At 44.7% G+C, this 17026-nt stretch overlaps 1 long non-coding RNA gene across 1 annotated transcript in view; it reads right to left on the bottom strand.

The window, feature by feature from the left end:
• LOC131760145 (uncharacterized) overlaps positions 1 to 16754 on the bottom strand; it is a 41007-nt gene extending 24253 nt beyond the window's left edge. Inside the window, exon 1 of the long non-coding RNA XR_009336650.2 lies at positions 16401 to 16754. This is a non-coding gene — a long non-coding RNA (uncharacterized lncRNA). The remainder of the gene's footprint in view (positions 1 to 16400) is intronic.
• Positions 16755 to 17026: the final 272 nt, after the last annotated feature.

Below are 17026 nucleotides of genomic sequence, written 5' to 3' on the forward strand. Positions count from 1 at the left end.
CCTCACACATGTTTTTACTGAATAATGATCTATGGCCCTGTACCTTTGTATCTTGACCCCTGTGAGTTGGCACCATGGGTAGTAGGAGTATTTCTGGAAGCTATTCTTACACTGTGCAGCTAGCAACTACTTACACACCCCACTAAATGTAGCCCCTGGAAGGAGTCTGGGTAATGAGGGACCGGAAGCACATTTGCCACGTATAACTATATGAGAAGAATGCTCAGCACAGCCTCTTTTTAACGGTGAAAAATCAAGTGAACCTAATTGGCCATCAGTACAGGACTGGTTGGAATACGAGCTGTCCCTATAATAGAATCCTTTGTAGGTCTTAGGAGAAATGAACTAGATGTCCAGATGTGATGAGGGAAGGTGTCCTTCACCTCATGGCGAAGTAGAAAACACAAGTTTCAGGACAGCATAGTATAATCCTGTTTGTATATCTTCAAAAATTGGTATATTTGTAAATGGACAGACACATTTTGGAAGCATATGAAAGAAACTGTAAGGAGTGACTGCTTCTGGGGAGTCTAAACTGAGAATCGAGGGGGTAAGGAGGAAAATTTTTAATTTTCACCTTACGGTTTTCTGTTCTGTTTAAATTATTTGACTTTGAGTCTATGTTATACACATTCACTTGCAGATGACAGAGCCCCAACTCAAAAGATTAAGGGAAAAGGGGAAATGTGTTAATTCATACAACTGTGGCTAAGGACACCAGGCAGTGCTGGATCCAGGTGCACAAAATGTGTCCGCAGGAATCTGACTTTCTGCATCTCTTGGTTCATATTTCTTGCTCTTTGGCTTTATCCCGAGGCAGGCTTTCCCCTTTGTAATGGCCAATGGCCTCCAGCCACTCCAGATTTGCCCTTTTCTCAGCTCAGCAATCCCAGTGAGAAGAAAGAGAGTTCCTCTTTCCTAAAGGTTCCAATAAAATCTGGAGTTGACTCTCCTTGAATCGGTTCTGTGCACATGTCCACCCCTGAAACATTCACTGAGGCTAGAAAGAAGAACTAGGCTAACTCACCTTCCAGATTTGAAGGTGGGTCAGTTTCACCCAAACCACGTGGGCTGAGCGTTGTGGGAGGAAAGAGAAGGGATTCTACCAAGGAAAATTGAGGTGCTGTTATTTAAAGACAAAAAAAGGACACCGACAGGTAAGAGCAGCCATCTACCACATATGCATTCCATTTACAATTTCAGTGGGAGAGAATTTCCGAAAGAAACAGTGTGGATAGTCAGGGGGGAATCTCAGAGCAAGTGAAATCTCTCACTCCTTTGCTAGTAAAGCAAAATAGAAATTATTGAAGACAACAATTGAACACAGAGTAAATTCCTTTTTGCTATCTTTCCAAAATAAGTTAAAGTTGCATGTCTTTGCTGGAAGAATTAGGCTGACTGAATAATTAATGGTTAATGTTGAGTTGAATTAAATAAATTATAGTATATCCATATGATGAGAAATATGCAGCCATTAAAATGATGTAGTAGATGAATATTGATATGGAAAAATTCCCTACAGTGACTGTGTGGAAAAATGCACGTTGCAAAACAATATTAACGACACAATCTCACACTTTAAAAAAATGTGCCTATATGTATGTAGAGTAGAGAGATTCAAAACTCAAAACTAGTGTTTCTTGACAGGCTTTTCTGGGTTTATATGTTATGAATGGCTTTTATTTTATTCTCTTTCCATATTTGTATTTTCTGAGCTTTCTTCAATGAATATTTATTACCTTTTTAAACATAATTTAAATTTTTATCAAAGTTATTGTCTACTTTAAAAAGTCAAACAGTCCTTTGAAGCTTATAATAAAGCTTCCCCTTCTTCACCCAAGTCCTCATTTCCAGAGGCAACCACTTTTAACCCTTTTAGATGCTGCTTCTAGCACTTCTATTTTTCTAAATCACTTGTTAGTATTGCTATTTTTGATTTTCCAGATTTATATATCATATGTTGACTTCCTAATAAGAAAGACAAAGATTCAACTCTGATATAGCACCCTTACCCGTATGGCTTAAATCACCACTTTTACTAAATTCATATTTGTTTTCATGACTGGGACCATGTATATATTGTTCACTGCTGAGCCAAGTAGTGTATTTACATTTCATTTCCTAAATACCCATTCCTTTTACAGATTTTTAACTGGATCCTGAAAACCCTACAAATAAGTGAAAAGCTGTTAAATGAATGAAAAAAATTTCCATTAATTTTAATGGGGAAAATATTGATGCATCCCAATGCAAACCCAGGTGCCCAAACATTTTTCACAGGTAGAAAAATAAATCAACTGAACAATAAAAACAAGTTTAAATAAATAATACACGATAACTTGACAGTAAATACAGTTTGTGTGTGTGTGTGTATATATATTATATACATATTATGTATATATAATGTGATGTAATGAAGGCTTATTTTATTCACCAAAGGAAGAAGAGGAGGCTTAAGTGCATGACGGTTGCACAAGTCATTCTTCGGAAGGTATGTTCTTGCTGTACCATTTTCTTCACCAAACTTTTTGGGTTCATGAATATCTTTCACTCAAGCTGCACTTAAAGTTGGAGTACGGTAAAGATGCTCCTAGGACTAAATAAAAGCTAAAGATGAGAGTGCTTGGAAACACAAGGAAAGAGAGTACACCCTTAATAGACTGAAGTGTTGTAGGTCTTTCTTGTTTGGCACTCCTCGCATAACAAAGCATTTGGGGCTCATTCAAACATAGTAAGTATCTCACATTGGTCCAATACACTAGTCTCTGACTGGAAACTGTTGAATCAATTGGCAAGTGTGTCACTGCCTAAAATTATAATGTCAAACTATCACTTCTTATGGCACATATATATTTAGTGTGCTTCTGGGTGAGATTTTGTTGACTCAAAAGCAAAAATAAAATGAAAGGCAGAAAATCCTTGTCTGAAAAGTGGTATAATGTGTCAAGAGATATTATGGAGAGAAAATTTTAATAATTCTTATAGGAGGTTACTGTATGATGTTTTATTTTTACTGTACTTAACTGCTTTTAAAAACTGTTTGGTGTTCTTCAAATTTCTGGTGAAACCTTCTGTACAACTGTGGAATGTCTCTTCGCACAGTCAACCATGTCGGATAATCTACTACCTTCATTTTTTACTCTGAGAGTCCCTCTGCCTGGACACCTCTCTTCTCCTACTCTGTTCTGAATTGGTTTTCCTCTTCAGCTGTTTCCTGGTCTTCTCTCTTCCATCCTCCTGAAAATTCCCTTTCTCCACTGTCTTATGCTGCATGGATGATTTGCTGATTCCTCTTTCTCAGTTTATACCCTCATTTTGGTGGAGCACATCTTTCAGTAACTTCTTTCAAAAGGTACATAAGAGGTAAAATTTTGAAGACCCTGCATTTCTGAAACTGTCTCCATTCTATAGTCATTCCTGATTGATAATTTGGCAGGTTACAGTTTGAAAGCATTGTCCTGTAGTCTTCTAGTTGAATGCCATTCTGATCTCTGTTTCTCCTTGACAGCTTATGTGACCTTCTTTATTTCTGGTGATACGAAATTTTGGATGGCCAGGCTTTGATGGGAGAATTCCTCCATTATGCTAGGTTCTCTGAAGGCCTCTTCAATCTGGAAACTTACTTATTTCAGTCCTAGGAAATGTTCTATTACTTGTGCCTCCCTTCCATTTTCTCTCTTGATTATTTGGACTTGGACCATCAGACAGACCATATCATTCTTTTTCATTTTCCAACTCTGTTCTCATGTTTGAGTTTCTGGGGTATGTCCTCAACTGTATCATCTCATTTATTAACTGCACTTTTATTTCTGCTCCCACATTTTTAATTTCCAGGTGTTTTTTTCTTGTTCGTCTTCTCTTATTACGAGCCCTTGTCCTTGTTTTATAGTTGTAAAATCTCATTATGGCTACTAATTACAAATTTGGGGGAAGTGTTATTTTGCCTCTAGCTTTGAAATAATTGTCAGAGTTAATTTTCCTTCCTTCCTCCTTCCCTTTCTTCCATTTTCTTCTCTTCTTTCTTTCCTTCCTCCCTTCCTCTCTCTCCCCTCCCCCACCCATCTGCCTTCCTCCCTTCCTTTCTTTTTTTTTTTCTTTTAGATTGTTGTTTTAGTCTCTGTCTTCTAGAAATCTGTCCCTTAATATCTGATGGACATCTAGGAGAGAGGCTCGGAACTGCTGATTAGAAGTTCTCTGCTTGTCAGTGTGACTTGCCAGCTGCTGGACTTCACTATTATAGGCAGATTTGGTAAGACCTAGCTATCTCACTGGGACTCCTCCTGTGCATTATGTTTTAATTTAAGGAAAAAACATTATTTTAATAGGGAAAGACAATTACTCTCCACTTAAATCAAACCTCACCTCATTAAGACAAAATGGCTTCAAGAGCACATACATCCAAGCACTACAAGCTTTCTGATTACTCACAAAAAAATGTCCAGTAAGCATGACCAACTTCTGGAGCTCTGGGCTCTAAAAAACAATGAAAATACATTCCCTGAGGACATCATATCCCTGTCACCTCTGAAGTTGCCTCATATATTACCATGGCTACAACTTTCTACTCTGAAACTATTATGCCTGCTGAAAGCTAGGTGGTTTTCCCTTTGTGAATTAAAAGTATGATCAATAAGCCTGATTTTTTGGCCACCATGATTCAGCACTTACGAGGTGCCAGGCTTTGTGTCAGATGCTTCTAACACAATATTTCATACCTGCACAATCCAAGGGATGTCACTGACTTTGTGGCCTTATGGTGGCCCGCTGGATTTGTGTAGTGCACAACCTGAGCAGCAGTACATGACTTAAATCCTCCCAACAATTCTACAAGGGAGTTATTGTCCAGATAATTTGACAGATGATGAAACTGTGGTTCAGAGAGGCTAAGTAATTTGCTGAAGTTCCCTAGCTGTCAAGTTTTGGAGCTAAGATTCCAGTCCCCAAACTGCCTGATTCTGAAGCCAGTGCTCTTCCCAAGATTCTATTTTCACTGTGGCAGGGGGGTCAGGATGGGGTGGAATGGAGAGGCTGGGGGTGTACGACCACATCAGCCATTCTCATCAGGTGCTGCTTTGCCCCAGAAGTCGCTCCCGGTCTGGACCTTGGGGTGCCTTGCCATGGTAGGAAGTCCTTCAGCAAGTCTTTTTTTTTTTTTTTTAATATTTATTTTATTTATTTATTTTTTTTGGTTGCATTGGGTCTTCGTTGCTGTGTGTGGGCTTTCTCTCGTTGCAGCGAGCGGGGGCTACTCTTCGTTGTGGTGTGCGGGCTTCTCATTGTGATGCCTTCTCTTGTTGCAGAGCACAGGCTCTAGGCACGTGGGCTTCAGTAGTTGTGGCACGCAGGCTTAGTAGTTGTGGCTCACAGGCTCTAGAGCACAGGCTCAGTAGTTGTGGCGCACAGGCTTAGTTGCTCTACAGCATGTGGGATCTTCCCAGACTAGGGCTTGAACCTGTGTCCCCTGCATTGGCAGGCGGATTCTTAACCACTGCGCCACCAGGGAAGCCCCAGAAAGTCTTTATCTTTTAAACTCTGGCTCCAAGATGATTGTCCTGCTCAATATGCGTCTTCTCTCCATGACGCCTGAGGCTGGGACAGGCATATGCTCATGCAGTGCCCTCACTCCCCTTTGCAGTCAGACCAATAGAGGCGTTCTGTGTCTTGAAGGAGTGAATCCCTTCAAGAAGACTCAGAAGGCTCAGTATGATGTTGTCAAGAGGGTCAGGGAGGTGGGACAGAGAGTCATGCTTGGGCTGGGGACAGCATCTAGGAAGGAACTTGGATGCAATCATGGCTGTAATGGTGCAATTTCTCTCTCAAGTCCTCCAAGCCACGAACAGTAAAGTAGCTGCCCTGTTACAGAGCCTCTCCCTTGGGGGTCGGGGGGAGGTTGAGGGATCACCTGTGCATGACCGAGTATGCTTGAGCATCTGTGTGTATGCGTGGGGTGTTTACAATACTTGTGCACATACAGACGTCCGAAGATAGAGCTTTGAATAACTGTGATGGGGATTAAAATCCATGAACCTCAACTTTTATAAGAATGGGATGCATGCCTGTGCGTGCATACACAGATACACACAAACACACATGCACACACACAGCCTTGCATACCCATGTCTCTTTGCACACGATGTTTGTTTTGCCCCCTATCCCCAATCCAGGCAGATTTGAAGGTTTTCATTTTTCTTTCTGTTGACCTGTTCTCAAGCCTCTGGGTAGTAACAAACACTTATGTTCGTACAATAGCAAGATAACTGCTAGTTACGTTCTTCCTACTCCAAGCCAGACACTGTGCTCAGTCCTTTACATGCATTATCTCATGACCCTTCCCAGGAACCCTAGTTATAATAGGTATTATAACTAATTTACAGATAAGGAAATTGAGACTCAGAGAGAAGTAATGTTTCTAACCAGCTGAACACACATCCAAACCCAGATCTGATTCCAAATATGGGCTCATTCCAATGACTGAATTAATTCAACAAATATGTTTTGAGCACCTACTGTGTGCCAGGCACTGTACAGCCAGGATCTTACAAGAGGGGAGTGATTCGTGGGGATATAGCAATGAATGAAATAGAAAAAAACCCTGACCTCACAAAGCTTATATTCTGTAAGGGAAACAGATAAACAAGTTAAATAGTAAAGTATATCAAGTGTAAATAATAATCAGGGATAAGGAGGAAAAAAATAAAACAGGGAAAGAGAATAGCAACAGCTTGGAGTGGCTGAAACTTCAGTTACAGTGACCAGGGAGAGTCTCACGGAGAAGGTGACATTTGTGTAAAGACCCAAAGGAAGTGAGGGAGCACGCCATGCAGTTATCTAAGGGAAAAGTATTCTAGGCAGAGGAAACAGCCAGTGCAAAGGTCCATGGGGGCATGTAAGCTGCATTTAAAGAATATTGAGAAAACCAGCAAAGACAGAGCAGAGGCCATCTAAGGGAGAGCTGTGAATATCATGCTTCTTTCAGTGATGAAATAAAAACCTGTGTTATCATTGCACTACCTCTGACAAAGCATTTCCACCACATTCCACCTTTCTTTACACTCCACATGGCGTCTACACTCTGGCATCTTTCACTAAAGTGTACAGAGATTGGAGGCTGGGTTTTGTCCCCAGAAAAGGTTGGAGGGAACCTCTCGATTTCCACTGATATCCACTTCAGCTGAAGGAACTGAAGGGTTAGTGGGTGGAGGGAAGGTCCAGTGGGGGACAGGAAAACCTCAACCCTCTCATTGCAATGGTGTTGCCCTCAAGTAACTTGGCAGTCAGCCCAGCAGCAGCCTTGCAGGTCCCTGCACAATTATACCTCTGTAGCCCCGCCTTTCTCTTCTTTGTTGGAGCCAAAAGAGAAGCTCTGTATAATTCTTAAGACCACGTATTTAGCTAACCTGCTCTGGCCTAAGTGACATTTTATGAGGAATTAATCTAGCGGCTGATCATCCTTCACACCCTGACAGTGGTTAATGTGTCCCAGGGAGACCTCTCTGTAGAGCCAGCCTCTCCATTCTTGGCAGGGCCTGGGCCTGGGCCTGGGCTGAAGACATGGCTCCAGATGCGAGCTGAGTCTGGGGGTCTTGGAGGTCATAAGGAAATCAGACACAGAGAACAAAACAAATTGAATTTTTTGAGGAAATTCCTTTTTGCCTCTCATGTCTAGCTCCCTTTAATTTGGAGGAACTCTGTATGAGTTAGTTACTGGCAATCAACTCAGTATTTTCCATCCATTAATCAATACATATTCAATACTAAAGAATCCAATTTGGGGATGCCTGGTGGCACTGGATAGCCACAGTTCCAGAAGGTGTGCTGTGCCTCTACCTTCTTTCTGGGAGTTCCTTCCTCTAAGCTGCCTCTGTGGCACCTTGTGACTCCCATCTCCCTTTCATAGGGGTATTGGTCACCTCGCCTAAGGACAGACAGTCCATTCTCTAAGCATCAACCTATGAGGTGGTCTCAGGCCCAGCAAGGTCAAGGATGACTAGTCAGATTGTTTCACTGGGAGAATTTGATGTCAAAGCCTGGTTGCAGGAGATAAAGGGACAAAGAGAGGCAGAGACAGAGGAGCTGAGGCTTGATTAGAGGAGGTAGCAGGAACTGGTTACAGCATGTGCTGGACTCTGGAGGGCCTCCCTCTTTCTTCCACTGTTCTCTCTCCATTTCTCTCTAATCCTTTTGGCCAACTTTTCTTCCTCCCATCTCCAAACTCTGCTTACTTTAATGTATTCATACATTCTAGTGACAAAAGAGAAAAAGAGGAGAGAGGTCTGCTCCCAAATTATGTAATGTCTGGACTTACATCACTCTAGTTGGAAACTCCAGCAGAAGAAAAGAGCTCTCTCCTGGAGCCCATATATAAAATCCCAGGGAAGGCCCCTGATTGGTCTGTGTGGATCACATGCCCCTCTCACATGTCAAATTACCATGGCCAGGGGGATGGGTTATTTGATTAGTCTGGCTTAGGCCACATGCCTAGACCAGCAGCCAGGCAGGCAGCTCCCATGAATCACAAGAAATGGAAGATGGGCACATAAAAGACCTCACCACTGTAGTTACCAGAAGAAAAGGATGGGTGATGATGGCCATACACAGACCTATATGTCGGCTGTCCATGTCTGATAATCCACCCTGTTCTAGGCACCTGTGGGAAAGGTAGTATAGGTACAGTCTTCCCCTGTATTGGAAAAGATGGCAAACTCAACAGAGAAAACTATTAGCACTTATAAAACAACTGGAGAATTGGCATTCCTGAGAGTCAAGGGTATTGTCTAGTCATTAACTTGGCTCCATGTCACTTGCCCCATCTGATTCAAAAGCACCTCACTCAGTGCTGTGAGGAAAGCCTGTGGGAGGAAGGTCAAGACCACTTCTCTATCACCCCTGAGCAAATTCTTAGGCTTTGGTCTCCTGACAATTTGAGAAAAAGAGGTAGGTGAGGTAGAGGGAAAATGGTGCAGAGATATCACTGTCCTCACCCAAAGCCATCCAGGAAAATTCAGGTGACCTAGACCAGCAGTCCCCAACCTTTCTGGCACCAGTGACTGGTTTCGTGGAAGACAATTTCTCCACGGACAGGGGTGCAGGGCGGTAATGCAAGCGATGGGGAGTGATGGGGAGAGGCAGATGAAGCTTCGCTTGCCAGCTCACCCACCACTCACCTTCTGCTGTGAGGCCCGGTTCCTAACAGGCCGCGGACTGGCCCGGGGGTTGGGGACCCCTGACCTAGATGACTCTGGACCAATGGAAGATTGTCTGCCAGGGTAGCCTTACTGGGGTGGGAGATAGGGTATGAGGAAATGCTTCCAAGAACATGGGCTCAGGGGTCAAAGAAACCAGGATCTTGTACAAGGGGGGGTGAAGTGGAGGTTCCCTCATTAGCGCAGACCACTAATTGTGGGCCCAACTCCTAGAAAGAAGGGCTGAACTGAGGATGGGAGGGGAGGGACATGGCTGCAGCTTTATGGATGGGGGAGAAGAAGGCAGGAGAGGTGCAGGGCATGAAGAATAGTCTGGCAAGCTCTACCCTTGGAGTCACAGTTGAAAAAACTTATAGATACACCTCAGAGTCTGTCAGGAATGAAGGTCTAGGGCCAAATGACAAAAGGAAGAGATGGATTATGAGGAAGAAGATGGAGCTCTGTCTAGAATACCTTAATAGGAGAATAATGGAAAATAATAGACATCTCTGACTCAAGTGAGTGCCTCTGGACTAAGTGACACCCAATTGATAGAAGACAACGGTACTTGGATATTATTAGGAGGAAGGACCACGTTATCAGGTCCAGGAAGAAATGGAGGAGCCCTTTGGAAGTGGGAGAATTGAAGGCCAAGGAGCCTGGAGAGGTCCACACATGGGCCTGCACAGCAGAAGGGGCTTTGACCTGGAAACTTAAAACAAGAACTTTCACAGAACATCTTTTATGTGCCAAATTTTGTACCTTCGATTAGTTACTCAGTGTAAGTGCGTGCCTCCTGTACACCCCAGGAGTAAGGTCACGGGGCAGTGGTGGGAAGGAGGAGGCCAGGCGGGCCTGGCTACCAGGGTTCAGTGAGCAGGCAGATGAGGACCTGTCCTGAGAAGGCAGGAAGGTGGCTGGAGGGGGGGACCATGCATGAACTTAGGCTCCAAACCTCACTGAAGTGAAGAACCATTGGCCTTCACTTATAAAACACAAAATTAAATTAAATTTTTTTAAGAATTTCAAGATAGAGGCTGAATAGCATTCAGCCCCAAGCATGGCCCTTCTAAGTCTGGATTTCTGTGTATCTGCACTGGTTGCAGGCCTGGGAAGCTGGCCCTGCTCAAGCACAGCAGAGGTGAGAATTTTAGTGCCTTAGAAGCTGGCCCCAGAATTCTTGGGGAATGAATTATATTTGAGTTGGCGGCAATATCCCAGGGGCATGGGTGTTGGCAAGAACCCAGGTGACAGAGGACAAAGCTAAACTGTTCTGAGTGAGTTCAGGAGAACAATTGTTCCTTTATTTCAGACAGGAGCAGGGGGTGGTGTGCCCGTGAGAAAGTGTGAGGATGGTGACCATGTGAACGTGTAGGGAAGACTGGTGGAGACAGGTGTCTGGTGGGATGGTGGTTGGGGGACCTTTAAAGCGCTGGGATGTGTAACGTTGAATTTGAAGTTCTTTACAAGTCTGTGGTTACAACTCTTTTCCATCTCTCCCCTCCAGCTTACCCTGATTGGGGAAAATCTTCTGTACCCACAAATGCTTAGAAGGAGTGGTGTGTGTGTGTATGTGTGTTTGTGTGTGTGTACATGGGTAGGCTGAGGAGGGAGTTGAGCTTCACATCAGATTCAAAGACCAGAGTAGGAAGAAACAGAAGCAAGAGTCTTGAGAATATAACTCCCCCAACCCTGGGAATCTAAGAAATGCTAGGGAGGGCTTTGAACTTCCATAAGATGCTGAAGCAGGAGAGGGGGCATCCAGGCCAATCCTATACAGATCTCCAGGGGCTGTATGACATGTGGGCCAAACCAATCTTCGTAGTCTAGGATCAAAGTAATCCTGAACTTCTAAGTAGTGGTGGTGTTGGTGATGATGATGATGGTGATGATGATTAGATCAAACACTGTTCAATATCATTCTCATACCATCCCATCAAAAAGGGACTCTTTATCCCTCTTTTTTTTTAAAAAAAATCATTTTATTTATTTATTTTTGGCCGCATTGGGTCTTCGTTGCTGCATGCAGGCTTTCTCTACTTGCAGTGAGAAGGGGGCTACTCTTCATTGCAGTTTGCGGGCTCCTCATTACAGTGACTTCTCTTGTTGCAGAGCACGGGTTCTAGGCACACAGGCTTCAGTAGTTGTGGCTCATGGGCTCTAGAGCACAGGCTCAGTAGTTGTGGTGCACAGGCTTAGTTGCTCTGCGGCATGTGGGATCTTCCTGGGCCAGGGCTCAAACCCGTATCCCCTGAATTGTCAGGTGGATTCTTAACCACTGCACCACCATGGAAGCCTTATCCCTCTTTTACAAATGAAGGCACTGAGGCACAGAGAGGTTAGGTAACTTGTTCAAAGTCACAAAGCCAGTAAGTAAGACAAAATCTATTCTGACGGACCTTGGCAGGGGTTGAGGGGAGGTAATTCTGTTCCTGTAGTTTGCCTGCCAGGATGGTCTGTAGGCAGGTCCACCAATACTGCTGGGTACTTCAAAATCCAGGGGTGCCATTCCTATTTCAGTTTATGTCAGTGCCCCCTGCAGGTGTGCAGTGCACAGCCTGAGTGGCTATAGCAGTGAAGAATTTCCTTGATATCTCAATGAGGAAGTGAGCACAGCATAGCTACGGACTCATTCAACAACAAACGTGTATGGAGACCAACTACTGGCTAGAAACTGTGCTGGGCCCTAAGGATCCAGACTAGGTGGTACGGTTCCTGGGAGAGATGGTCATATGAGGCTGTGTTTGTATAACTGTCCATGTGAGGGGCATAGAGAGAAGGGAGCAACTCATTCTGTCTGGAGAGGGTGGCCAGAGAAGGCGGCCATATTTGTACTGAGACTTAAAGGATGAGGAGTTTACCAAATGGACCAAGAGTGATGGGAGGGCCCATTCCTGGCAAAGAAATAGCACAAACAAAGGCAAAGAATTGTTGGTTCATGCCCAGCCTAAGGGGAAAGCAGTGGAGATATTTTAGTTTGCAGTGGGGGATAGAGTAGTTTATGTACATGGTTGAGTAGGTAGGTGGGAATTTGGATCCTGAAACGCTTTTCATGTTATGCTAAGAGGTTAGATCTCCATACTAAAGAGGTGTGTGGTGAGGCAAGCCCCTCCATCCCCATTCTCTAAGATTAGGATTATGACACTGGAAGTAATGAGAAGGGACATGGAGAGCCTCTTGACAGGGGCCTGAGGGCAGAGTCGCTGAATCATAAACTTACCATGTGCCTACTTAATAAAGGGCCTATATTTACTAGGTCCTTTGATGAATTAGCAAATGCCTACTAGGTGGGTAGATAATGTCACAGAATGAAGTTGGCAGGTGTCAGAGCTACTGTAGAGTGGTGGGGACTCTGCTGGACTGATGCCTTCACACCCATCTAAAGGGGGCAGCCATTACTCAGTTCCAGTCAGTTGTTGCCTTGAAGGAATGTAGGCCCAGTTTTGCCAGAGCTTCTGATTTTTCAGAAGAGGCCAGAAATACAGATTTTTAAGTACATTTTTCTGTACCTAAAATTAGAACAACTAATTCAAATACACTATAGGTGAAACAAAACACAAACATGAGCAGGATTTAGCTAGACACGTAGCTCCCCTATCGTCCCATTCATCACCCACTCATCCATTCACCTACATTTCCATCCATCCAACCATCCATTGCTCTATTTCTCCCTATGCACTTCTCCATCCATCTATACTGTCCTCCCATCCAATAACCCACCTATCTACCCAACACACACACACACACACACACACACACACACACACACACACACACACATGCATCTACCCATTTATTTATCCAACTATCCATCCATCCATCCTATCCCTCTGTCCATTTCTTTCCATCTACTCATCTATCCACCTACATATCCACCCATCTAACCACCTATACATCCACCCATCTGCCCACATATACACCCACCCATGTATTCACCTATATATCCACCCATCTATCCACCTATACCATCTATCCACCTATACATCCAGCCATCTATCCACCTATACACCCACCCATCTATCCACCTATACACCCACCCATCTGCCCACCTATATACATCCACCCATCTGCCCACCTATACACCCACCCATCTGCCCACCTATACACCCACCCATCTATCCACCTATACATCCAGCCATCTATCCACCTATACATCCACCCATCTATCCACCTATACACCCACCCATCTATCCACCTATACACCCACCCATCTATCCACCTATACATCCAGCCATCTATCCACCTATACATCCACCCATCTATCCACCTATACACCCACCCATCTATCCACCTACATATCCACTTGCCCCACCTCCCACACCATACGTTCACCAATTTATCTATCCACCTATTTATTCACCCATCCATCCATCTCTTCCACTGTTCCTCTTAAACCTCTGCAGGATAAGACTGAAACATTCATTTTGTTCCACCTGCGCTTGGCCCTTGAAAAGTCCTATTTCCCTCCAAGTTCAAGCAAATGGTAAGTTTGTAAAGTGGTGCTAACATGAGGAAGCTTGTACCTGCCTCCTTTTACATGGAAATTTTTGCTTTCTCTTTATGCTTGCTGTGCTGCCTGAAGTAATAGGGCATTTTTTCTCCCCTTGGATTTGAGCCCTCACAAGTGTTCCAGAACAAGATGAAACTAAGAAGAGAATTAGGTTCCCTCCCTTTTCTTGGAAATATCTTGCCACTGGGCCACGCTCACCTGGAATTATATAAGTCTTCAAAAGGAGATCAGAAATATAGATTTCTCAGTGGGGGTTGTAGATGTCAGTAAATGTATTTACGGGGAAATGGGTTAGGTCTGGCAAATTCTAAACTGTGATGTGATGAACGTGCAATACCTCTGTGCAAACAACCCTTCATTTTCTCCTTCTCCATATCCAATTGGAACTCCTCCTCCTTAATGTCCTGCTTCAACTGTCCTTCCTTACCTTACCTAAGTATTTCTTCCAGCTTGAGGTTGGTGGATTGGAAAGAGGGAAGGGCAGATAAACAATATTTATTGTACTGTATGCCTGATATATGTGATGGCATTTATAATCCTGATTTCAGTGGCGTATAATTTGGCATGATCTAAATAGGAAGGCATTACTACATTTACAAACTCTTTGAGCCTCAGTTTCCTCATCTGTCAAAATGGGACAAAGCTTCCCTATCCCCTTCCTCACCAAAATGAAATCTCTTCAGATGGGCTGCCAGGGTGCCTGACAACACCACTGGGACTCATCCACCTTCAAATGAATGAAAACTTTGCTGAAACGTAAATGTTCCCTGGGAGGTCTTCCCATCGTCAAATAAGCTTTTATTATTCATTAATTCAAATGTATTAGTAAGATTAGGAGGCCCACGAGGAGATGGAGCAGGAGGCAGTGCTGTTGTTGATGGACTATCATGGAGTCAGAGAAAGGTCTGCACAGAAGCTGCAGTAGGGAACATGGGAAAGGCATGATTCCACAGATCCTGGGGAATCTTAGGGGCAGATTAAATGTCGGTGGGGAAAGGATGGCAACAGAGGAGGGACCCCTTCTTTTCCATCTCTGGACCACGTGGTCTGCTACTGTTTCAGCTGGAACCCGTCCCTGTCTGTGAGGCATCACTATGTGTCAAGAAGAACAGTGTCATGGAGACAACTGAGCACTTCTTGTCATCCATGACCCTCAGTGTCCTCTTCTATCAAAGGGACAGGATTGCTGTGAGGGAGTAAACAAGGTGAATCAAGCTAATATCTGTGTGGGGATCTGCCTTCTCCTCGAGGGGCTGCTTCAGACCAGGCTGTCAATCGGGGGTTGGGCCTCTTCTGATACCAAGAACCGTAAGGGAGAGAGGGGTCTGCACATCTAGGACCAAGTGTGAGGGCAGGACAGGTGACCCGATGGCCCTACTCCCCTTCAGACTTGGGGAGTGGGAGGTGTAACAAAAGCAGGAGCCTTTCATGTTTATTTGGTGCGAAGAACTTTAAAGATATTATTTCATGTATCTCTCAACGACCACCAGAAGTAGGGACTCTTTTGAGTCCCATTTTGTAACATGGAAATGGCAGCACCACAGGGGTTAAGTAATTTCCCCAAAGCCCCGAGGAGTGGGGTAATCAGGGCAGAGTAGTGGCGACAGACACCATATGGCCCACAAAACCTTAACTATTGACTGTCCGTCCGGTCCTTTACAGAAAAGGTGTGCAGTTGCTGCTACGGCAGAACAGAGCTACTGACCCCCTGATGTTTCCTCTCCCCTGTCCATGTTCTATTTTTCTTCAAAGCACTCCTCCTTACCTCATGTTATATATGTATCGTGTACACATGAATATGAGTAGAGTATGCATGTATTTGATGTATGCACACAAAAAACATAAAGTATACACATATGTATGTGTGTGCATATATACATGTACCTATGTATCGTTTATTATCTCACATCCACCTTGTCATCTTATTCATCACTCTACCACTTACGCTTAAAACACCAACCTGCTCAAATCAGGCACTTAATACATGCCGGCTGGATGATGGAGTGCAATAATTTTAGTTCCTTTTAATAATTTCTTTTGTATTCCTCTGCTATGGACTGAACGTTTGTGACTCTCCCAAGATTCCTATGTTGCAATCCTAATCTCCAGTGTGATGGCATTAGGAGGTGGGGCTTTTAGGAAGCCTCATGAATGGGCTAAGTGCCCTTTTTTCTAAAAGAGGCTCCAGAAAATTCTCTCACCCTCTCTGCCATGTGAAAACCCAAAGTGAAAACCCAGAAGAGGGATCTCAGCAGACCTGGACCCTGCTGGAACCCCGATCCCCACCTTCCAGCCTCCAGAACTCTTGAGAAATAAACTCCTGCCGTTTATAAGCCACCCAGTCTACGGTATTCCGTTAGAGCCGCCTGAACTAAGGCCCCCCTGAGTGCCCAGCCAGGGGAGCACTTTGACCACCGGACTGTTCTGGATGAATGCAGGAGTTTGGAGACACGTTTACAAGCATATCCGGGATTGAGACCCCTCAGTAGGCGAGGGGCCCACGCTCTCACCTAAATAAATGATGCCCTTCGGCTCTGCCCCTCGCCCTGCTTTGCTTCCCTTTCCCATGAGCTCATCCTCCTCATTTCCTCTCCCCGTGGCCTCAGAGGCAGGTGAACGGGGCAAACAGCTGCGCTGCCGGCGAGCACCAAAGGCAGGGAAATATGTGCAATTTCCTGAGGAACACGCGAGGAGAGCGCCATCCATACCTGAGAGGAAGAAGGAGTTAGGAGGCCGGCTGGCAGCTGCCTGGCTTCATTTCCCGGGGACCCCAGCGGCCGGCGGAGCGCGGTGAAATCATGGCGAAGGAGGTTCCTCCCCGGCCCTCTGGCGGGAAGCGTTTGGCGAGGGCTGAGGACTGTCTCCCGCAGTGGGTAGCAGCAGCCCGCCTCTGGACCTTTCGGTGAAGCTCTCCTCGGCTTCTGTGGCTCTCGGGGTTTGCCCAGAGGCAGCCCTGCATCCGAAACCCCCGGGAGCCGATTTCAGCCCGTGAGGCTCCGGCTCCTTTTTCTTGCTGGCGCTGGAGTCGACTGACCCGTTACAGGTGGAGCCAATCCTCAAATTACTCACACTTGTGGAGCCAATCCTCAAATTATCCACACTTATCTGGGCGCTGCAGAGAAAATGTAGTCCCTTTATTTGTCCATATCTACCCAGATTTTTTTCACAGGCCCCCAGCTGCTGGATAAAATATTTTCTAGTCCAATCCTGTCAACTCACTTTAATGCAAGGTTTTAGAAATCATGGTTCGCCTCCTTCAGTAAAACAAACAAGCCAACAAACAAATACCCTCTCAGCCTCTCATACTGTCCCGCTCCTCTCGGAGACAGGGCTT

The sequence above is a fragment of the Kogia breviceps genome, chromosome 7 (assembly GCF_026419965.1).
Source record: "Kogia breviceps isolate mKogBre1 chromosome 7, mKogBre1 haplotype 1, whole genome shotgun sequence".
In the NCBI taxonomy this organism is placed as follows: Eukaryota; Metazoa; Chordata; class Mammalia; order Artiodactyla; family Physeteridae; genus Kogia; species Kogia breviceps.